This window comes from Haematobia irritans, chromosome 3 (assembly GCF_050003625.1).
Source record: "Haematobia irritans isolate KBUSLIRL chromosome 3, ASM5000362v1, whole genome shotgun sequence".
In the NCBI taxonomy this organism is placed as follows: domain Eukaryota; kingdom Metazoa; phylum Arthropoda; class Insecta; order Diptera; family Muscidae; genus Haematobia; species Haematobia irritans.
In genome coordinates this window covers 158,662,390-158,686,874 of record NC_134399.1, presented here as the reverse complement: position 1 = coordinate 158,686,874, position 24,485 = coordinate 158,662,390, and the positions used below count along the sequence as shown (strand labels likewise).

Here is a 24,485-nt window from a genome sequence, read left to right as displayed (position 1 = left end):
GATACCATTTCAAAACCTTCAAATTTAATGGGTTCTTTATACAAAGGTTTCACAGAAAAAATATCACCAAAATATTTCCAATTAAAAAGTTGATGGAATTCGAAAAGTTTTTCAATTAATAAATTAATTGATACAATAAAGTTTTTAATCAGGATAAAAATATTAAATTAATTAAGTCAATGAGTGAATATTGTTAAATTTTTAATTAAAAATTTAATTGATACAATTAAGTTGTTAATCAAACTTGGAAGACTAACGGCCATTTTCATGTAGCTTCGTTAGGTTTTAACTGCCAGTTAACAGAAAGTTACTTGCAAATATCTTTTATCCAGTTAACTTTAACTGAAAAATGTCCACTAATTAAGCTCCTAACTGGCATATAAAATATATAGACCAGATGACAGATATGTCTATATTTCGGTTTAAAAGTTCGTTAGCTAACGTAACACTAACGGAGCTTCATGAAAATGGGGGTAAGTCAGTTAAAAAAGTGATTATTTTTTTTAAATTTTTTTAATAATAATATTTTTTTAACAATCAAGGTTTTAATCAAACTAATAACAGAAAGTCAGTTAAGAAAACTATTGGGAATAGTTACGTTATTCATTAAAAAATTAATTGAGTTTTGCACTCAAAATCAATAAAATTTTTAATTGAATCTATTAAAGAAATAATTGAAATGAATGAATATATATATATATATATATATATATATATATATATATATATATATATATATATATATATATATATATATATATATATATATATATATATATATATATATATATATATATATATATATATATATATATATATATATGTATATATATATATATATATATATATATATATATATATATATATATATATATATATATATATATATATATATATATATATATATATATATATATATATATATATATATATATATATATATATATATATATATATATATATATATATATATATATATATATATATGGGAGCTATGTCAAAATCTGAACCGATTTCAATTAAATTTAGCACACTTGATAATACTACTAATTGTACATCTTGTGCAAAATTTCAAGTAAATTAGGGTAAAACTCTGGCTTCGTGGATCATATAAGCGTTCATCGGGCGAAAGATATATATGGGAGCTATATATAAATCTCAACTAGTCTTGTGTCGTTCCGGAACGAACTTGTCCTGATGAATAGTTCACTAAAAGGAACGATTGTCTTTAGTTCCATATCTTTCGCTCTAATCGTTCCATGGTTCCTTTATTCATGGATCATCCTTTATTCATATTGGATGGGACGTAAAGGCTCCATCCAATATACTTTAGAAGATGAGAAATTGGCTTGCGTGATACCAAATGTTGCATTGACGGCGCTAGGTCCATACGTGTTTGTAATTTTCTTTTATTTCCAATTTTTTAATGAAAAACTTAATTGTATTAATTGAACAATATTAAATTTTGAGCAATAAATAAAAAAATATATTTTCCCGCTTGTTCCAAGATGTTTCCAACTCTTAATTTCTCTTTATTTGCATTTTAATGTGTCGAATCAAACGCGTAAGCCATAAGAGTATAGTACTATTAAATCCAAAGATCCATCTGAGTTTAGTTCCTTCCTCAAAATTTTCCATTTCATTTTTTATTTTTTCTTACTATATTACTATATAAACTATTTGAAGTAATTCCACTCAATTTTCCATTTTTTTGTATCAATTGACCACGAACTTCGTTGCACAAAGTAAAGAAACGATGTCATGTCTGTATTTAGTAGACGACATTGATGACAAATATAAAAATCCGGAGCGATGGAACGATTGGAAGGAACTAGTTATTTTCGTCGGGTGACACAACAGCCAACTGATAGTAGCTGCAACGTCCAAAAGGAGGTATGGCAATAAATTCGGTTGTCACAACCTAACATATCTTCATTCTCTGTGTATAGAAAACCCTGAACCTATTGGACAATATTGCCCATGTTGAAGAAGACTTGAAAAAAAAAAACTAAAAAAAAATGCTAAATGTAAAATGAACATTTTGCGGCTAAATGCAAATAATAAATGCAAAATTTAGCTGTAAACAAGTATATACGGCCGTAAGTTCTGCCAGGCTGAAGCTTATGTACCCTCTACCATGGATTGCGTAGAAACTTCTACTGAATACTGTCATCCACAATCGAATTTCTTGGGTTGCGGCAACATTTGCCGATGGCAAGGTATCTTAAAACTTCCTAACACCGTCTTCTAAATTGTCCATTCGTGGTGTATATTAAACTAAAAAAGGCCGATTAAATACGTATATAATAAAGTTTGACAACATTTTTTATAGAAATAAAATGTTGACAAAAGTTTCTATAGAAATAAAATTTTGACAAAATTTTGTATAGAAATAAAATTTTGACAAAATTGTCTATAGAAATAATTTTTTGAAAAAATTTTCTATAGAAATAAAGTTTTGACAACATTTTCTATAGAAGTAAAATTTGGAAAAAAATTTGTATAGAAATAAAATTTGGAAAAAAAATTCTATAGATATAGAATTGTGACCAAATTTTTTATATAAATAAAGTTTTGACAAAATTTTCTATAGAAATAAAATTTTGACAAAACTTTCTATTGAAATAAAATTTGGACAAAATTGTGTATAGAAATAAAATTTTGACAAAATTTTCTATAGAAATAAAATTTTGACAAAATTTTCTATAAAACAAAAATGTTGTCAAAATTTTCTATAGAAATAAAATTTTGGTAGATTATTTTTGGCTCAAGTGGCAACCATGATTATGAACCGATATGGACCAATTTTTGCGTGATTGAGGATCGGCTATATATAACTATAGACCGATATGGACCAATTTTGGCATGGTTGTTATAGGCCATATACTAACACCACGTTCCAAATTTAAATCGGATCGGATGAATTTTGCTTCTCCAAGAGGGTCCAGAGATCAAATCTGGGGAACGGTTTATATGAGGGCTATATATAATTATGGACCGATATGGACCGATATGGACCAATATTTGCATGGTTGTTAGAGACCATATAATAACACCACGTAACATACCAAATTTCAACCGGATCGGATGAATTTTGCTCCTCCAAAAGGCTCCTGAGGACAAATCTGGGGATCGCTTTATATGGGGACTATATATAATTATGGACCGATATGGACCAATTTGTAGATGGTTGTTAGAGACCACATACTTATACCGTGTACCAAATTTCAGCCGGATCGAATGAAATTTGCTTCTCTTAGAGGCACCGCAAGCCAAATTGGGGGATCGGTTTATATGGGGGCTTATATAATAGTGGACCGATGTGGACCAATTTTTGCACAGTTGTTAGAGACCATATACTTACACCATGTACCAAATTTGAAATGAAATTTGCTTCTCTTAGAGGTTTATATGGGGGCTATATATAATTATGGACCGATGTGGACCAATTTTTATATGTTTGTGAAAGACCATATGTACCAAATTTCAGCCGGATCGGATAAAATTTGCTTCTCTTAGGCTCCGCAAGCCAAATCTGGGGATAGGTTTGTATGGGGGCTATCCGTAAAAGTGGTCCGATATGGCCCATTTGCAATACCATCCGACCTAACATACATCAATAACAACTACTTGTGCCAACTTTCAAGTCGATAGCTTGTTTCGTTCGGACGGACAGGCTTAGATCGACTCAGAATTTCACCACGACCCAGAATATATACTTTATGGGGTCTTAAAGCAATATTTCGATGTGTTACAAACGGAATGACAAAGTTAATATACCCCGCATCCTATGGTGGAGGGTATAAAATCCCAGCAAAAAAGCGTCACCAAAAAAGTAATGAAAATGTTCTTTTTGGATCCGGAAGTGGTGCAAAATTAACGCAGAAGCGATGAATTTAACATGGGCTTGTCATAGGATGGAAGTCCTCCATTTCAACAGCCGTTGCACTGAATTTTCATCACTTCTTTAGGTGTGATCCGAACTCAATGTTTTGGATGTAAATTAAAAATTCTATGATATTTTGTCAAATAAATAATTTTCATAAATTTTTTATAATTTTTAATGGATTCTAATGCTTGTCGGAAACGTTTGACATCAAATATTTTCAAAAATTCACAATTTTTTCAGATTGGATTTAGCATTTTTGTCGACAAAATTTAAATGATTTTTACCATTTTATGAATTCTTACTCTGTTTTTATACCCACCACCATAGAATGGTGACGGGGGTATAATAAGTTTGTCATTCCGTTTGTAACGCATCGAAATATCGATTTCCGACTATATAAAGTATATATATTCTTGATCAGGGAGAAATTCTAAGACGATATAACGATGTCCGTCTGTCCGTCTGTCCGTCTGTCTGTCTGTCTGTCTGTCTGTCTGTCTGTTGTAATCACGCTACAGTCTTCAATAATGAAGCAATCGTGCTGAAATTTTGCACAAACTCGTCTTTTGTCTGCAGGCAGGTCAAGTTCGAAGATGGGCTGTATCGGTCCAGGTTTTGATATAGTCCCATATAAACCGACCTCCCGATTTGGGGTCTTGGGCTTATAGAAACCGTAGTTTTTATCCAATTTGCCTGAAATTTGAAATCTGGAGGTATTTTGTGACCGTAAAGAGGTGTGCCAAAAATGGTGAGTATCGGTCCACGTTTTGGCATAGCCCCCATATAGACCGATCTCCCGATTTTACTTCTTGGGCTTATAGAACCGCAGTTTTTATTCAATTTACCTGAAATTGGTAATCTAGAGGTATTGTCGGACCACAAATACGTGTGCCGAAAATTGTGAGTATTGGTCCATATTTTGGTATAGACCCCATATAGACCCATCTCCCGATTTTACTTCTTTGGCTTATAGAAATCGCAGTTTTTATTCAATTTACCAGAAATTGGAAATCTAGAGGTATTGTAGGACCACAAATACGTGGGCCAAAAATTGTGAGTATCGGTCCATATTTTGGTATAGCCCCCATATAGACCGATCTCCCGATTTTACTTCTTGGGCTTATAGAAACCGCAGTTTTTATTCAATTTACCTGAAAATGGAAATCTAGAGGTATTGTAGGACCACAAATACGTGTGCCAAAAATTGTGAGTATCGGTCCATATTTTGGTATAGCCCCCATAAAGACCCATCTCCCGATTTTACTTCTTTGGCTTATAGAAATCGCAGTTTTTATTCAATTTACCGGAAATTGGAAATCTAGAGGTATTGTAGGACCACAAGTACGTGTGCCAAAAATTGTGAGTATCGGTCCATGTTTTGGTATGTTCCCCATATAAAACGACCTCCCGATTTGGGGTCTTGGGCTTATAGAAACCTTATTTTTTATCCAATTTGTCTGAAATTGGAAATCTAGAGGTATTTTAGGACCATAAAGAAATGTGCCGAAAATGGTGAGGATCGGTCCATATTTTGGTATAGCCCCCATATAGACCGATTTCCCGATTTTACTTCTTGGGCTTCTAGAATCCGAAGTTTTTATCCTATTTGCCTGAAATTGGAAATCTAGAGGTATTTTCGGGTCATAAAGAGGTGTGCCGAAAACGGTGAACATCTGTCCATATTTTAGTATAGCCCCCATAAGAACGATCTCCCGATTTAACTCCTTGGGTTTCTAGAAACCGTAGTTTTTATCTGATTTGCCTGAAATTGTAAATATTCTGGTATTTTAGGCTCAAAATAACGTGTATCGGATTAGGTTTTTATAGGTCCATTTGGTAATGCCTCCATATAGACCGACTTCACTTCTTGAGGGTGTAGAAGGCGCACTGATGATGAAAATTGCTTGAAACTCAATGTAAAATTTCCAGATTTTACTTCTACAGATTTAAGATTTCAAATCAAGACGTTATTTTATAATTTTCTTGCACACTTACAAGAGATGTTAATGATTCCTCTAAAACTCAAACAAAAATGGTTCTTATAAATCCAGAATCTGATATAGTCTTCATGGATGAAATCTTTAAATTTATCTTCGGGAAGTGTCCTCAAGTCCTCAAGCCCTCCTGAAATTTCAAAGGACACCCTAATATTTGGTTCATTGTGGTGGGTATTTAAGATTCGGCCCGGCCGAACTTACTGCTGTATATACTTGTTAATCTATGTATTTGAAACAAAAAAAGTTAAAATTATCCATTAAAAGTATGAAAAAATTAAGTTATAAAAAATTGAATTAAAAATCTTCCTGGGTAATTAAAATAAAGAACATTATTGGGAGTGCATCTTCTGGAAGTGCTTTTAAAGTTGTTCCTTTGGAAGAACTTCCAAATTTTTTTTGCTGGGATGCTAAAATGGCCACACTGGTTTTAAGCATGGTTATTTTGTACGTTTTTGCCTTAAAGCTTGTTCAATAATTTCTGCATTGACCTTAGCTGCCCTGTAATATTTATATTAATTTACATCATTGAATATTTGCTTATTGTAGCTAATCAAGCATTCAAGAATAAAAAACAAAAAAAAATGTAAAAGGGTAAAACAAACAGAATGGTTGTCATTTATGTTTATTATCATAATTTTCCATTTTCTTTACAGTTGTCAAATTGCAAACAACAATAACTACATTCCGTTTTAATATTCTTCTACTTTTAGAATCCTACAAATACAACTGATACTGGGTAAGCATAAGGAGCCACAGGCTAGCTGTATGTCTCGAACAATGAAATACTACTGGGCTCACTTAATGGAAAATCTAATTTAGATTTATGTAAGTGAAGACAAAAGGCAAAAAAAAAAAGAAAAGAGTTGTCATCGTCAACACCTATTGTAGTCATTGCAATCATCCTCATCCTCATCCCATCATCATCATCCTCATCATCGTTTCTGGGTAAAGAATTGTAAATGTAAATATTTTCATTTTGTTAAAAATTCTTAGCTAATTTATTCATTCGTAATGGGGGTTGTGGATTGCTCTGAATCTGACTGATTGTGATGTGAATATTAATGATTAAGGGCCCACAGTGGAAGGGTAATAGGAGTGTTGAGTATTTGTCATTTTAAGTGTGCTTTAAAATGATGTTCATTGAATTTATAATTTCCTTATATTAGAGTTATATCATGTTCAAGATGTCGAGAAGTGTAGAAAGAAAAATATTTTGAAAAATGTGTAAATGCAAATTTTCTCAATTTACATTGGTTTTGATTACTTCTTGACAATTAATTGAAAATATATGTTAGTATGTGAAGAAATATAAAATCATAGACAATGGCAATGGGAAATATTGGAAGGATTGAGTTGGTGGCTTATAGGAAAGTTCCATATTTCAAACACAAATGACAACTTGTCGAAATATTGAAAATGTCTACATTGTATACCAAAGACCATTATTTTAAACCCGGGCGTAGACACAGAAAATCTTATTGCTTGTGTGGCGGAATACCTTCTGTACTAGTTCTCGAACTCGTAATATTTAAACCTTTGCGTAAAAATAGTATCACAAAGTTATGTATGTTTCTGCTGAAAAGTTGAGTTTAATGGAATTTAATATTTGAATGTAGCTCGCCGTAGAATTTTTGATTTAATTAAATCTTGTTGGAAGGAAATCTAAAGGTTACATTGGCAACCGTCTTTGATTGAGGTTCACTTAGTCTATTCAGTCCATTGTGATTAAAAAACATCTAGGAAAGCCGGTTTGTTTCGGATTAGCTTGGAAACTGCAGACCGATTCATATGAAATTTGCCGGTGATCATGTTGTGAAAATAGGGTACTTCATCTTTCGATATCCGGTCGGTGAAGGGGACCTCACACTTTCTCCGACTTTTTGAAACGTCGACCAAAATTCTCCGATTTGCTTGTAATTTTCAAAGATGATTGAAGGTGGTGTCTAGAAAAAGATCCAATACTTTTTAGCCCTCTAATGCCCAATCCCGCCTTTAGGCGGCCTTCATTTAATAAGGAAGCTTTTAGTACAACACACCATAAGACAGCAAAACTGGGTAAAATAAAGAGAAATCTTAGTTTAAACTGTTTAAGAGGCTTGCAACATATACTGCATTTTACCGTATATATTTTTATACCCTCCACCATAGGATGGGGCTATATTAACTTTGTCATTCCGTTTGTAACACATCGAAAATTGCTCTAAGACCCCATAAAGTATATATATTCTGGGTCGTGGTGAAATTCTGAGTCGATCTAAGCATGTCCGTCCGTCCGTCTGTTGAAATCACGCTAACTTCCGAACGAAGCAAGCTATCGACTCGAAACTTGGCACAAGTAGTTGTTATTGATGTAGGTCGGATGGTATTGCAAATGGGCCATATCGGTCCACTTTTACGTATAGCCCCCAAATTTGGAATGCGAGGCCTCTAAGAGAAGCAAATTTCATCCGATCAGGCTGAAATTTTGTACATGGTGTTAGTATATGGTCTTTAACAACCATCACATCACATCGGTGCATAATTATATATAGAATAATATATATAATATATATATAATTTTGAGAAAAAATTTTATAGAAGCAAAATTTCGACAATATTTTCTATGGAAGAAAAATTTTGACAAAATTTTCTATAGAAGTAAAAATTTTGCAAAAATTGTTTATAGAAATACAATTTTTTATAGAAATAAAATTTTGAGAACATAGAAGTTTCTGTAGAAGTAAATTTTTGACAAAATTTTCCATAGAAGATAAATTGTTATTAAATATTCTATAGAAATAAAATTGACAATATTTTCTACAGAATTAAAATTTTAGCGAAATTTTCTACAGAAATACGTTTTTGAAAAAAAAAAATTATAGAAGTAAACATTTGACAAAATTTTCTATAGAAATACAATTTTGAGACAATTTTCTATAGAAGTACAAATTTTGCGAACATTTTTATTAGAAAAGAAAATTTTCAATAGAACTAAAATATCGACAAAATGTTCTAGCTTTGGACAAAATATTCTATAGTAGTAAAAATGTTGGTAAAATTTTCTATAGAGAAATTTTTTTTAACAAAATGGAAATAAAATTAAAAAAAAAAATCTATAGAAATGAAAATGACAAGCTTTTCTATAGAAGTTAAATTCGGACAAAAACTTAAAATTAAAATTTTGACAAGATTTTCTATGGAAGTAAAATTTGAACAAAATATTTTATAGAAGTAAAACTTGTAAGAAAATTATTAATAGAAACAAAATTTTGAGAAAATTTTCTGTTGACATAAAATTTTGAGAAAAATTTCTAGACATAAAATTTGAGAACATTTTCTGTAGGAATAAATTTTTTTATAGAAATCAAATTTTGAAAAAATTTTTTACATAAGTAGAATTTTGACAAGCTTTTCAATGGAAGTAAAATTTGAACAAAATTTTTTATAGAAGTAAAAATTATAAGAAAATTATTTATTGAAACAAAATTTGTTGTTTTGATCTCAGCTTAAAGCCATGCATTGACTAAACTACAAGTGTAGCTTAACCAACAGAGGAAAAGTATGCTTGTCAAATTTATTTGGGCAAAGCCCTATAGACTGCAAGATGGTTGGATGTACAGCTGTTTCGGAATTACCACATTCCTCATCAGCATCCTCTACTTGCAATTTTGAGAAAATTTTCTGTAGACATGAAATTTTGAGAAAATTTTCTGTAGGAATAAAATTTGGAGAAAATATTCTACAGAAAAAATTTTTTTCCAAACATTCTATAGAAGTACATTGTTGACAACATTTTCTATAGAATTAAAGTATTCACAAAATTTTCTACAAAAATAAAATATTGACAAGATTTTCTATAGAATTACATTTTTAACAAAATTTTCTAAAGAAATTAAAAATTCGTTGAATATTCTATAGAAATAAAATTTAAACAAAATTTTTTAAAGATATATATGTTTAACCAAATTTTACAAGTATTGAATATCTTTAAAAATTTTGATTTTCGTGTTGGATATTACTGTCAAAATCCACTGTGAGTAAGTTCGACATATTTGCAATTCAAGTTGTATTTATTTAACCAAAAAATTACCGCTAAGAGGGGAGATCAAAATATATGATAATGCAAATACTGAAATAAGCTTCTAAAATAAAATAGTAAAACATTTCGTTCGGAGAAAAAAAAAATTGTTTCGTACTAACTACAGAAATTTATCAAAATTTCCAAAATTAAGCTTTCTTTTTTGTAGATTTTTGGTAAAATTTTCTTTAAATTTTGGTAGTTTGTTTTAGCACGAGTAAATCTTTTCCGTACCCGAAATTTTAAAAAAATTTATAAATTTTTTAAGACCTTTATTCTGATTTATTTGACAGGAAACATAGATATTTTATGCAGTTGAAATAGGATACTTGATTTTCCTGTATGTTGAGAAGAGGAAGCCATGTGATGAAAATGAAATGCGCCTGTAAGGAGATTTTTTTTTTTGCAATATAACTTCAACTTGTGCTCTAAGTAAAGGTATCCTAATTTAGCTTTCACCTTGATTTCAATGGTGGACACCATATTTGCCACTAACGTCCCTAATGGCGGAATTCTGCGATATGTCCTTTTCATGTTCAACCACAAGGCTGCATGAATATCTTGAAACTTTAATTAGTTTTATCGCAAGTAGAAAATCTATTCGTTTACAGCTCTATGATACTTTGCCTTCTATTAAAGTGTATAGAAAATGACAATGAAAAAATGACGAAGAACGTCGAGTTAGGAAAACATTGTAATCCATCAAACTATATCGTTTGTCAACATTTTTCCTGTGAGCAAAAAGTTGTTATTCTTTTTGAAGCATTCTTGGAAATTAGCGTCATTTACGAAGAAACCTTCACATGAAGGCAAACATGTCCACTTGTCATGGATTAGAAATATTTCCCTTAAGATAAAATCCATGTCATTTCAAGTTTAGTGAATTCCTTGAGCATTGGCAAGTGGTAAATTAAGGCAATTACGAATGAAGGTTTATCATAAAATTAATTACAACGTTCATATGTCACATATTTCGTACTTATCACAAATGAAGCCATGAATGCATGACTTATCCCATCGAAGTGATGAGTAATTAGCCAGGAAGAGAACGATAGCAAGTAGTGGCATGGGGATGTATAGTAAAGGGCCTTTTTTAAATTTTGTTAAAGATGAAAAATTATGATTTTGCTCATGATATGTGTTTAAACTTCTACAATAATATTTGCAGAGCCACCAATATAAGAATTTGTTTAAAGCAAAGATTATGAACATTATTTTTATTAAAATGTCTTTATATTAAACAAATATTTCCTTGACATAATGTAAATTTCGTGTCTTAAAATTTAGGTTGCACAATCATTCATATTAAGTAAATTTTTCAGTGTTATAAGTTCAAACTTTATTTCAAGCAGAAATTATTTCTTGTTTCAAAACGTCTTTAAGATAAAGAATTGTGAACAAATCATTTCATATTTTGAATACTGTTTATCTGTATAGCTAAATTAATAACAAGTATATACGACCGTAAGTTCGGCCAGGTCGAATCTTATGTACCCTGCACCATGGATTGCGTAGAAGCTTCTACCAAAGACAACCATCCACAATCTAATTACTTGGGTAATGTATCATATATCTCCTTAACATCGTCTTCTAAATTGGAAGTTAGTCCATAGGGGTATAATCAGATACAAAAAGGCAGATCAAAAATCTATATAATTCGGTCCTTGACCGGTATGCATTTTTGCGCCGTAAAAGAGAGACAGAAGTGAAATATCGATTTAACAGGTTGGCTGATAAGTGCCCGGTTTGATACATAGATGGCGTCGCTAGTATTAAATGCATATTATTTTTATATAGTACCAACCTTCAAATGGTTCGTGTCAAAATTTGACGTCTGTAAGTCAAGATTGCAGAGGCCTTTAAGATATCAAAGGAACGTGTTTGTCATATCATTCATCAATATTTGGATATGCGGAAGCTCTGTGCAAAATGGGTGCCGCGCGAGCTCACATTTGACCAAAAACAACATTTGACCAAAAACAACAATATGTGACAATGGATGAAACATAGCTCCATCACTATACTCCTGAGTCCAATCGACAGTCGGCTGAGTGGACAGCGACCGGTGAACTGTCTCCGAAGCGTGGAAAGACTCAAAAGTCCGCTCTGTTTTTTTGGATGCGCATGGAATAATTTTTATCGATTATCTTGAGAAGGGAAAAACCATCAACAGTGACTATTATATGGCGTTATTGGAGCGTTTGAAGGTCGAAATCGCGGCAAAACGACCCCATATGAAGAAGAAAAAAGTGTTGTTCCACCAAGACAACGCACCGTGCCACAAGTCATTGAGAACGATGGCAAAAATTCATGATCTGGGCTTCGAATTGCTTCCCCACCCACCGTATTCTCCAGATCTGGCCCCCAGCGACTTTTTCTTGTTCTCAAAAGGATGCACGCAGGGAAAAAATTTGGCTGCAATGAAGAGGTGATCGCCGAAACTGAGGCGTATTTTGAGGCAAAACCGAAGAAGTACTACCAAAATGGTATCAAAAAATTGGAAGGTCGTTATAATCGTTGTATCGATCTTGAAGGGAACTATGTTGAATAATAAAAACGAATGTTGACAAAAAAAATGTGTTTTTCTTTGTTAGACCGGGGACTTATCAGCCAACCTGTTATGAGGGCTTTATGAAAACGTGGTCCGATATGGCCTATTTGCAATACCATCCGACCTGCATCAATAATAACTACTTGTGCCCAGTTTAAAGTCGATAGCTTTTTTCGTTTGGAGTTTAGCGTGATACCCACAGATGGACGGAGAGCCTGACAGGCGGACATAGCTAGATCGACTCAGAATTTCACCAAGACCCAGAATATATACTCTATATGGGGTCTTAGACCAATATTTCGATGTGTTACAAACAGAATGACAAAGCTAATATACCCCCATCCTATGGTGGAGGGTATAAAAATAATCGAATTTAATGATGATTTCCAAATACATAAGAAGACGATCAGGTAAATTAAAATCAAGTTGGCCACAGTTCACTTTTATGTAAAGTTAATAATTTTTAAGTTTAATCACCTAAATCTAAGGACAAAACTTCATCAATGAAAAGTTTATCGACTTCTGCTCAAGTAACTTAACATCCCACACAAATATTTGCAAGGGGCCTTTTTTGTAAAATCTCTTACTATAATATCGCCAATCGTTATAATCATCCTATGCTTACCAATATCCCTGGCAACACGTGCACTGTCTAACTGTATTCTGTCACATACTCTTGCTCTCTCACTCTCTTGTTAGCATCTTTATAATTCACGAACTCTTGAGACCCCATTCACATAATATTACTGATGAATGTGACTTTTATTCAACATCTGTCTGAACATCCTTTTGAGAATTTACAACGAAGTCCTCGAACTGTCTTTCAGCGGAAATAAATGCAATACTTTTGGCATAAAAAAACGAATATTCTGAGCGGAGGATGCCAAATATGATATGTGACTAATTATGGGATACGTGCGTCAATGCCAGAACAAATAAAAGTGAGTTTTTCTTTCGGGGGAGAATAACAAAACATGTTTACTAGACTTGTTAAGCTGATCATTGGCAGGATAATTAAATATTTATCACGAATATTTCCATGAATAGTTTGCTGTAAGGAAGCAGTTTGATTAACACAGTTGGCGGAGCAAATACATGTAGTATGGAATAAGTAAAAAAGTTCTGATGTGTGGGTGAGGCGATTCTGTGATATGCTAAACCAACTCCATTCTATGGCATGTATACCCAATTTTACAACGAATTGTTAGTGAATGGTCATATTTTAGTGTCATATTTCCTAAATCCAATGGGAGCCTAATGTTGTTATTGCAGATGTAATATGGCGTTACGGGTACATACAGTGCTGTTCAAAACATTTCCAAATAACTCTACCATGAACTTAATCTAGGTATATCTCCCATAATAATAACTTTATTGTTCGCTTCCACTTAAAAAATAATCGTTATGGAGGGGTATTTCCAAAATCTAGTTGGGAAAATGAATGGGCTGTTATTACAAATTGATATTTCATGAAAGGTAAAAAATCGTATGATTCGACCTGTTCAAAACATTTGCAACTACCTAGTACCCTGTAATATTTTCTTCTTTAAGGGCATTATTATACCCTCCACCATAGGATGGGGGTATATTAACTTTGTCATTCCGTTTGTAACACATCGAAATATTGCTCTAAGACCCCATACAGTACATATATTCTGGGTCGTGGTGAAATTCTGAGTCGATCTGAGCATGAACGTCCGTCTGTTGAAATCACGCTAACTTCCGAACGAAACTTGGCACAAATAGTTGTTATTGTTGTAGGTCGGATGGTATTGCAAATGGGCCATATTGGTCCACTTTTACGTATAGCCCCCATATAAACGGACCCCCAAATTTGGCTTGCCGATCCTCTAAGAGAAGCAAATATCATCCGATCCGGCTGAAATTTTGTACATGGTGTTAGTATATGGTCTCTAACAACCATGCAAAAATTGGTCCACATCGGTCCATAATTATATATAGCCCCCATATAAACCGATCCCCAGATTTGACCTCCGCAGCCTCGTGGAAGAGCAAAATTCAACCGATTCGGTTGAAATTTGGTACGTGGTGTTAATATATGGCCTCAAACACCCATGCAAAAATTGGTCGAAATCGGTCCATAATTATATATAGCCCCCATATTTGACCACCGGAGCCCCTTGGAAGAGCAAAATTCATCCGATCCGGCTGAAATTTGGTACATGGTGTTAGTATATGGTCTCTAACAACCATGCCAAAAGCGGTCCATATCAGTCCGTAATCATATATAGCCCCCATATAAAGCGATCCCGAGATTTGGTTTTGGAGCCACTTGGAGGAGCAAATTCATCCAAGTCATTTGAAATTTGGTACATTGTACTAGTATATGGTCGTTAACAACCATGCCTAACTAGGTCCATATCGGTCTATAGTTATATATAGCCCTCAGATAAATAGATCTCCAATCACACAAAAATTGGTCCATATAAAGTTCATAATTGTATATAGCCCACATATAAGCGACTCCCATATTTCAATTCTGGCTCTCTACGTACCGTGCAAAAGTCAATATCGATTCGTAATTATTTATAGACTTACATACCGTTTTTGTCTAATATATACCACGTGTGGACTAACTCACAATTTAGAAAACGATGTTAAGAAGTTTTAAGATACCACAACCCAATTAATTCGATTGCGGATGACAGTCTTTCGTAGAAGTTTCTACGCAATCCATGGTTGAGGGTACAAAAGATTCGGCCTGGCCGAACTTACTGCTGTATATACTTGTTTTTTGTATTTTTTTACATGAAATAGTTATAATGACCTATAAGAAGATGGATTAAATGTATAAAAATGGCATTGTATGAATATCGTTAAGTTCATTGCTTAATTTGGCCATAAGCTGATCGCCATAGGCCTTAATGCCCTATTTTTTGAATACTTCGATAAAATTACCGGCAATAAGCATAATCAACATAATAAAAAGCAAAATATGTTGGGGTGTCACAAAAATGAATTTCGGAGGAGTATAATATGCAAAAACCAACTGCGTCTTGAGCTATAATTAGTGGGTGCACCAAAACTGTACACAGGATTAGAAGAAAGCCTAAGACTACGCCAAAGTAAGATCATGTAATCAGAAGAACTATGCAACAATTCAATCAAATATCATCTAAAGAAGTCAAACATTAAATTCAACTGGGTATATCTACCATAACGGTAACGAGGTAGAGCATTAGAAGTCGGAGTGCCATTATACAAGAATGTCAATAAACACCGATTTTAAAGAAAACTAGGTTAGCGCGCCTTCAATTTTCACAAAAACACCTTAGATGGCCTCAGGAACAGTGGATATGTGCTATAATTACCTACGACTCAAAATTTAACTTGCATGGATCGGATATTAGGGCCTGGGATTATTTTTCTGGACAAATTATTGGCCTGATTTATAGAGTCGAGGGTATTATGCTGTCTGAAGTCTACAAAAGCATTTTGTCCCATATGATATTGCCGTATACGGCAATACCAATGCTTATAAGCATTCCGGGAAATGCCGTCTGCATGTATTATTCAGCGCGATCACAACCTCCAGCACACGTGTAAGGTGGTAAAACAATGGATTTCCGATGAACAATTGAGGGTGCTTGACTGGCGTACTCAGTCGCCTAAGTTGTAAAACGAAAAATTGGTATTCAATTTTTGCAAAAGGCTTACGAAATCTATTTGAAACTGAACCATAGGTTCATTGACCATTTAATTCTAACCACTGGCAAAAAGTTGCGCAGAATTAATCAAAAGGCATGGCTTTAGTATCCACTAATAAAATTTATCGTTAAAAGTTACAAAAACTATAATTATTTTTTAATATATGTGACACTTAGGTTAGGTTATGTGGCAGCCCGATGTATCAGGCTCACTTAGACTATTCAGTCCATTGTGATAACACATGGGTGAACTTCTCTCTTATCACTGAGTGCTGCCCGATTCCATGTTAAGCTCAATGACAAGGGACCTCCTTTTTATAGCCGAGTCCGAACGGCGTTCCACATTCGAGTGAAACCACTTAGAGAAGCTTTGAAATCCTCAGAAATGTCACCAGCATTACTGAGGTGGGATAATCCACCGGTGAAAAACTTTTTGGTGTTCGGTCGTAGCAGGAATCGAACCCACGACCTTGTGTATGCAAGGCGGGCATGCTAACCATTGCACCACGGTGGCTCCCCTTGACACTTAATATTGTAATGTTTACTAATTCAGTACGGATGGTTTAGGGTATGATATAGTCGGCCCCGCCCGACTTTCTGCTTTACTCACTTGTTCTGGTATTGATTCCGAGCCCAAGAAGCGGAGAATTGAAGTAAGGATACATTTAGGAAACAATTCTCTTTTAAATTTGAGTTCTTCGTTGAGTTTTTAGTTGATTCTAGGACACAAATTTTAATTTATCAGAGTTTTCAGATTCGCTTTCAAGTTGTTTCAAGTAAAAAACGTCTTTAAAATTTAGTATTGAAAATTAAGTATATAAAAAGTCGATAAACTTAAAGACAATTTCGTTAATTTTAAAGAATTTTTCAAAATTATTAAAGCCAATTTGACCTTAGTCAAACATAATTTTCTTTCATGTTAACAGGTTGGCTGATAAGTCCCCGGTCTAACAAAGAAAAACACATTTTTTTGCCAAAAGTCATTTTTATTATTCAACATAGTTCCCTTCAAGAGCGATACAACGATTATAACGACCTTCCAATTTTTTGATACCATTTTGGTAGTACTTCTTCGGTTTTGCCTCAAAATACGCCTCAGTTTCGGCGATCACCTCTTCATTGCAGCCAAATTTTTTCCCTGCGAGCATCCTTTTGAGAACAAGAAAAAGTCGCTGGGAGCCAGATCTGGAGAATACGGTGGGTGGGGAAGCAATTCGAAGCCCAGATCATGAATTTTTGCCATCGTTCTCAATGACTTGTGGCACGGTGCGTTGTCTTGGTGGAACAACACTTTTTTCTTCTTCATATGGGGCCGTTTTGCCGCGATTTCGACCTTGAAACGCTCCAATAACGCCATATAATAGTCACTGTTGATGGTTTTTCCCTTCTCAAGGTAATCGATAAAAATTATTCAATGCGCATCCAAAAAAAACAGAGGCCATTACTTTGCCAGCGGACTTTTGAGTCTTTCCACGCTTCAGAGACGGTTCACCGGTCACTATCCAGGTTGGCTGATAAGTCCTCGGTCTAATAAAGAAAAACACATTTTTTTGTCAAAATTCGTTTTTATTATTCAACATAGTTCCCTTCAAGAGCGTTACAACGATTATAACGACCTTCCAATTTTTTGATACCTTTTTGGTAGTACTCCTTCGGTTTTGCCTCCAAATAGGCCTCAGTTTCGGCGATCACCTCTTCATTGCAGCCAATTTTTTTCCCTGCGAGCATCCTTTTGTGGTCTGAGAATAGGAAAAAGTCGCTGGGGGCCAGATCTGGAGAATACGGTGGGTGGGGAAGCAATTCGAAGCACAATTCATGAATTTTTGCCATCGTTCTCAATTGTGGCACGGTGCGTTGTCTTGGAGGAACAACACTTTCTTCTTCTTCATATGGGGCCGTTTTGCCGCGATTTCGACCTTTTAATGCTCCAATAACGCCATATAATAGTCACTGTTGATGGTTTTGCCCTTCTCAAGGTAATCGATAAAAATTATTCCATGCGTCTTTTTGAGTCTTTTGAGTCTTTCCACGCTTCGGAGACGGTTCACCGGTCGCTGTCCACTCAGCCGACTGTCGTTTGGACTCAGGAGTGTAGTGATGGAGCCATGTTTCATCCATTGTCACATATTGACAGAAAAACTCGGGTGTATTAACAGTTAACAGCTGCAAACACCGCTCAGAATCATCAACACGTTGTTGTTTTTGGTCAAATGTGAGCTCGCGCGGCACCCATTTTGCACAGAGCTTCCGCATATCCAAATATTGATGAATGATATGACCAACACATTCCTTTGATATCTTGAAGGCCTCTGCTATCTCGATCAACTTCATTTTAGGTCATTCAAAATCATTTTGTGATTTTTTTTGATGTTTTCGTCGGTAACCACCTCTTTCGGCCGTCCACTGCGTTCACCGTCCTCCGTGCTCATTTCACCACGATTGAATTTTGCATACCTATCAATTATTGTTGATTTCTCTGGGGCAGAGTCCGGAAACTCATTATCAAGCCAAGTTTTTGCTTCCACCGTATTTTTCCCCTTCAGAAAACAGTATTTTATCAAAACACGAAATTCCTTTTTTTCCATTTTTTTTCACAATAACAAAAGTTGCTTCACAAAAGACGCTCTATCTCACAAACTAATTGACTTACAGACGTGAAATTTTGACACGAATCATTTGAAGGTTGGTCCTATATAAAAATAATATGCATTTAATACTAGCGACGCCATCTATGTGTCAGACCGGGGACTTATCAGCCAACCTATTAATTTAGCCATTTTTAACTTAAATCACTAAAATATAAGGACAAAATGATTTTATTGAAACGTTTGCCATCTTTTGGTCAAGGAAAAAAGTTTTAACATATTTCAGAAAACTCATTCGTATTTTAAGGACAGGTAATCTTTGGCCTCACGACAATATTTTTTCAATGCATGTATAAGTGAATTTATTTTAGTTGGTAAAACGGTAAAATGTCATTATGCAAAGCTCTATTGAAATGCAAATATTTTATAAAAATATTCAAAAAAACAAATATTTATAGCAAAACCAAGAAGGTAAAAATTTATGGTTACTTATACTACTAGCACATTTTATATGTGGTTAGCTTTTGAATTTTCAAATATTCTTTTTTTCAAACAAACTCTTTTACCGTTATAGGTTTGAAATGTTTTCAACATCTTTGAAGGTAAAATTGTATGTGCATGTTTTTCATTTCTCTTGCACGAATGTAAACTTTAGCTCATACATAAATATGTATGTAAGGACCTCTATTGACTACTGTATCACTAAACTAATATGGGTGTCTGTTTGTATGCACGTGTGTGTGCGTGTGTTTGTTTAAGGACATTTCTTACTTGAATTTATCCTGCGGTCATAAAAATAAATTGAAATTTTGTTTTCTTTGAAAGGAAGTAAAAAGAAATAAAGATGAAAAACAAAGACTCTAAAGGGAAATAGAATTAATTTCTGGTATTTTCCAAAATGAAGCACATCCTGGCCGGTAGTATTCATTTGAAACAGGTAAGACTATATAGGTGAGCAGTTTCGTTTGGGGAAATATTTTCATCTATTTGATTAAAGACAAGAGTATATGGTACTCAAACCAGGTGGAGAGAAAAGCACTTCATTGGATGAAAAAAATTGGAATAAAGTTTTTTTTTTAACCGATTGATTTGTGACATACCTGAAAATTTGTTTTTTTGTTTTAATTTTCATTAATATTATTATGTGATTAGCTGCACATTGATTTTTTGAACTTAGCAAAAAAAAAAACAAGTATATACGGCCGTAAATTCCACCATGGATTGCATAGAAACTTGTACTAAAGACTGTCATCCACAATCGAATTACTTGGGTTGCGGCAGCACTTGCCGATGGCAAGGTATCTTAAAGCTTCACAACACCATCTTTTCAATTGTAAGTTAGTCCACATGGGTTATATATTAAACAAAAACAAGGCCGATTAAATACGTATATAATTCAGTTTTACAAAATTTTCAATAGAAATAAAATTTTGACAAAATTTTCTATAGCAATAAAATTTTGACAAAATTTTCTATAGAAATACAATTTTGACAAAATTTTGACAAAATTTCCTACAGAAATAAAATGTTGACAAAATTTTCTATAGCAATAAAATTTTGACAAAATTTTCTATAGCAATAAAATTTGGACAAAATTTTCTATCGAAATAAAATTTTGACAAAATTTTCTATAGAAACAAAATCTTGACAAAATTTTGTATAGTAATAAAATTTTGACAAAATTTTCTATAATAGTAAAATTTTAACAAAATTTACTATAGAAATATAATTTTGGTAGATCATTTTTGGGGATAGACCTATATGGACCATTTTGGTATTGTTGTTAGGGGCCATATACTAGCTCAATATACCAAATTTCACCACGTAACATACCAAATTTCGACCGGATCGGATGAATTTTCCTCCTCCAAGAGCTCCGGAGGTCAAATCTGGGAATCGGTTTATATGGGGGCCACATATAATTATGGACCGATGTGGACCAATTTTTGTGTAGTTGTTAGAGACCATATTTACACCATGAACCAAATTTCAGCCGGTTTGGATGAAATTTGCTTTTCTTGATGGCTCCGCAAGCAAATCTGGGGATCGGTTATATGGGGGCTATATATAATTGTCGACCGATGTGGACGTATTTTTGCATGGTTGTTAGTGACCATATACTAACACCATGTACCAAATTTCAGCCGGATCGGATGAAATTTGCTTCTCTTAGAGGTTCCGCAAGCCAAATCTGGGGATCGGTTTATATGGGACCAATGTGGACCAATTTTTGCATGGTATATGTGGAATTAAAATAACTCCAGATTTCCACTTTCACGTAAGCCAAGTCGGGAGGTCGGTCTGGGACATGGGAGCTATACGAAAATATTGGCCAATACACACCATCTGTGGGCCTAACATACACATTTGTAGGCTCAAAATACCTCCAGATTTCCAATTTCAGGCAAATCGGAAAACAAATATAAATATGTGGTACATTTGTTTATGGACCGATTATACTTTTAGATTTCCAATTTCAGGTTGCCACTCGATCCAAAAATAATCTACCACAAAACTACCAAACAAAAAAATCTTACTTTGTAAAAATTGTATTTCTATAGAAAATTTTGTCAAAATTTTATTTATATATTTTTTTTATTTCTATAGAAGGGTTTATCTAAATATGATTTCTATAGAAAATGTGGTCTAATATTTCGTTCTATAGAAAAGTTTGTCTAAATTTGATTTCTATAGAAAATTTTGTCTAAATTTTATATCTATAGAAAATTTTGTGTAACATTTCTTTCTATAGAAAATTTAACAAAAATTCATTTCTAAAGAAATTTTTATCAAAATTTTATTTCTAAAGAAAATTTCGTCTAAATTTTATTTCTATGGAAAATTTCGTCTAAATTTTATTTCTGTACAAAAATTTTTCAACATTTTATTGCTATAAAAAATTTTGACAATCTTTTTTTTATAGAAAATTTTGCCAAAATTGTATTTCTATAAAAAAAAATTGCCAAAATTTTATTTCTATAAAAAAAAAATTCAAAATTTAATTTCTATAAAAAATTTTGTAAAAAATTTATTTCTATAGATATTTTGTAAAAATTTTATTTCTGTAGAAAATTTTGTCAAAATTTTATTTTCATTGAAGATTTTATCAACAAATTATTTCTAAAGAAAAATTTTTTAAGATTTCATTTCTATTGAAAATATTGTTCAAATTTAATTTCTGTAAAAAATTTTGTCAAAATTTTGTTAAATTTTATTTCTATAGAAATTTTTATAAAAATTTTATTTCTCTAGAAAATTTTTAAAGTATCGCTTAGTGGTAGAGGAATATTTTGCAAAATCTACCAAAACATCAACAATTCTACCAAACCATGGTCCAGAAGTCAAAGCGGGAGATCAGTCTATGTGTGGGCTATACCAAAAACATGGACCGATGCACACCATATTCGACACAGATTCGACCCTTAGGATTATTGCCAAAGACACCATGTTCGTATTTCGTCTCCTTCTGGATGTTGCAAACATATGTACTAACATCCCAGCAAACAAATTTGGAAATACTTCTAAAGGCACAATTTTAAATGTACTTCCAAAAATGTCCTCCCAAAAATGGTTTTTAGTTTAACTTTAATTAAATTTTTTACTCGTTTTTTATATTTTTAAAGGATAATTTAATTTTTTTTTTGTTTCAAGTGGATTAAAAACAGCGCAAGAATTAATAAAATGGTACAAATTATTTAGATTTTGTCGGAAAAAAATTCAATTTTTTTAATTCACATCCAAAGCACTGAATTCGAATCACGCCTTAAGAAGTGATGCAAATTCAGTTCTGCGGCTGTGGAAATGGTGAACATTCGTCGTGGAAATGGTGGACATCGCTTCTGCGTCAATTTGGTACCACTTCTGGACCCAAAAAGAACATTTTCACTACTTTTTGGCAACGCTTTTTTGCTGGGTTATAATATCCCAGCAAAAAGATTTGGAAGTTATTCTAAAGGCACAACTTTAAAAGCACTTCCAAAAATGTCCTCCCAAAGAAGTTTTTTATTTTAACTGCTTAGGAAGTTCATTTAAGTCAATTTTTTTATAAATCGCCTTTGTTAGATTTTTAATGAGAAATTTAAAAATTTTGGTTAAAAATAGATTAAAAACACATTAAGAATTATTAAAATGGTACAAAAATATTTAAAGTTTGCCGAAAAAATACTAAATCCATTCTAGAAAAATTACGAATTTTTGAAAATATTTGATTTCCAACGTTCCAGACAAGCGTTACAATGCAATAAAATCATAAAAAAAATTTAAATTTTTTTATTTGTCCAAATATAACAAAATTTCTTAATTCACATCCAAATCACTGAATTCGCATCACACCTTAATATGTGATGCAAATGCAGTGCAACAGCTGTTGAAATGGTGGACATCCGTCGTATGACAAGCCTATGTTAAATTTATCGCTTCTGCGTCAATTTTGCACTGCTTCCGGATCCAAAAAGAACATTTTAACTACTTTTTGGGCGACATTTTTTTTACTGGGATCCTGTTACACACAATATTATCAGTTTCACATTCTTTTTTTAATTATTTTCTATTTCTATAATTTTCTATAAATTCCCGGGTGAAATTCGGTACCTGGTGTTATGGTGTATGAACTCTAAAACTCATAGAAAAAGTGGTCTATATAGGTCCATAATTATGTATTATATAAACCGACCCCCCAGATTTGACTTCTGGAGCTTATTGGAGAACCAAATTTCATCCGACCGGTTGAAAACGATTCCCAAATATGACTTCCGAAACACCTTGGAGGAGAAAATTTTATCCGATCTGTTGGAAATTTGTTACATGACGTTAGTATATGCTTTCTAATAATTATGCGAAAATTGGTTCATATCGGTTCATTATTATATATGAAGCGACACCCGAATTTGATTTCTGGAGCTTCATGGATGCTCCGTATAGACTAACTTACAGTTTAGAATACAATGTTTTAGATCCTTGTAACTGTTACTACAAACCAAGAATTTCGATTGTGAATAACGGTCTTTAGCATAACTTTCCATCGCAATTCAGAGTACTGAAAGAATTTCCCACCATATATGTATACTTGTTTATTGATTTTTCATGTAAAATAAAAATTCTAACCAAAATGAGAAAAAATTGGAAATATTACAATGCAATTTTTCTCCCATAGACGATCAATACCGAAAGTTTAACAACCGAAATCAAAGAACAACCTTAAATTGCCTTAGGTTAAGTTAAAGTGGCAGCCCGATTTACTTTTAAGGCTCACTTAGACTATTCAGTCCATTGTGATATAAATTACCTTAATAAAGACATTTTTATGTTTGCCCAAAAAAAAGTTTTTCACTAAAGCATTATTCTCAACTTGTGATGACTTTTTCAAGGTAAAAATTTTGTTAAGGTTTCGTATGTAGTGGCCTCCGGGAGATTTTTAGCTTCTGTTAATATCATTTTACAATAGTGAGTTGGTTTTCTTTATTTTTCTTCATTTCTTCTACCCATTGAACTTTTACATCCCATGCAAAAGAAAACTGAAACAAACAACTCAGGCTGAAATATCCTGCTTTGGGAATATCCAAAGTTTACCTGTAAAACGTATCATTTTCTCTACTCAAGATGATTCTCGATAGCTATTCCTTTGGGTATAACATAGTACGTATGTTTTGCTTCCCTAATGATTTGCTTGTGATCAAGTAGTAGCGTATGTTACTATCCATCTATTCACCTTATCCTTGGTTTACCGAATATGACCAAAG

At 33.0% G+C, this 24,485-nt stretch overlaps 1 protein-coding gene across 3 annotated transcripts in view; it reads left to right on the top strand.

Annotated features, from left to right (window-relative positions):
• LOC142230175 (uncharacterized) overlaps positions 1–24,485 on the top strand; it is a 436,700-nt gene that overhangs the window by 299,421 nt on the left and 112,794 nt on the right. Inside the window, exon 1 of one of the 3 annotated variants that reach the window (XM_075300814.1) lies at positions 6,595–6,711. The exons of the other annotated variants lie outside the window; for them this stretch is intronic. The gene's annotated coding sequence lies outside the window, so the exon portion shown is untranslated. Of the gene's footprint in view, positions 1–6,594; positions 6,712–24,485 lie in introns of those variants that run through there. 3 annotated transcript variants of the gene reach the window in all.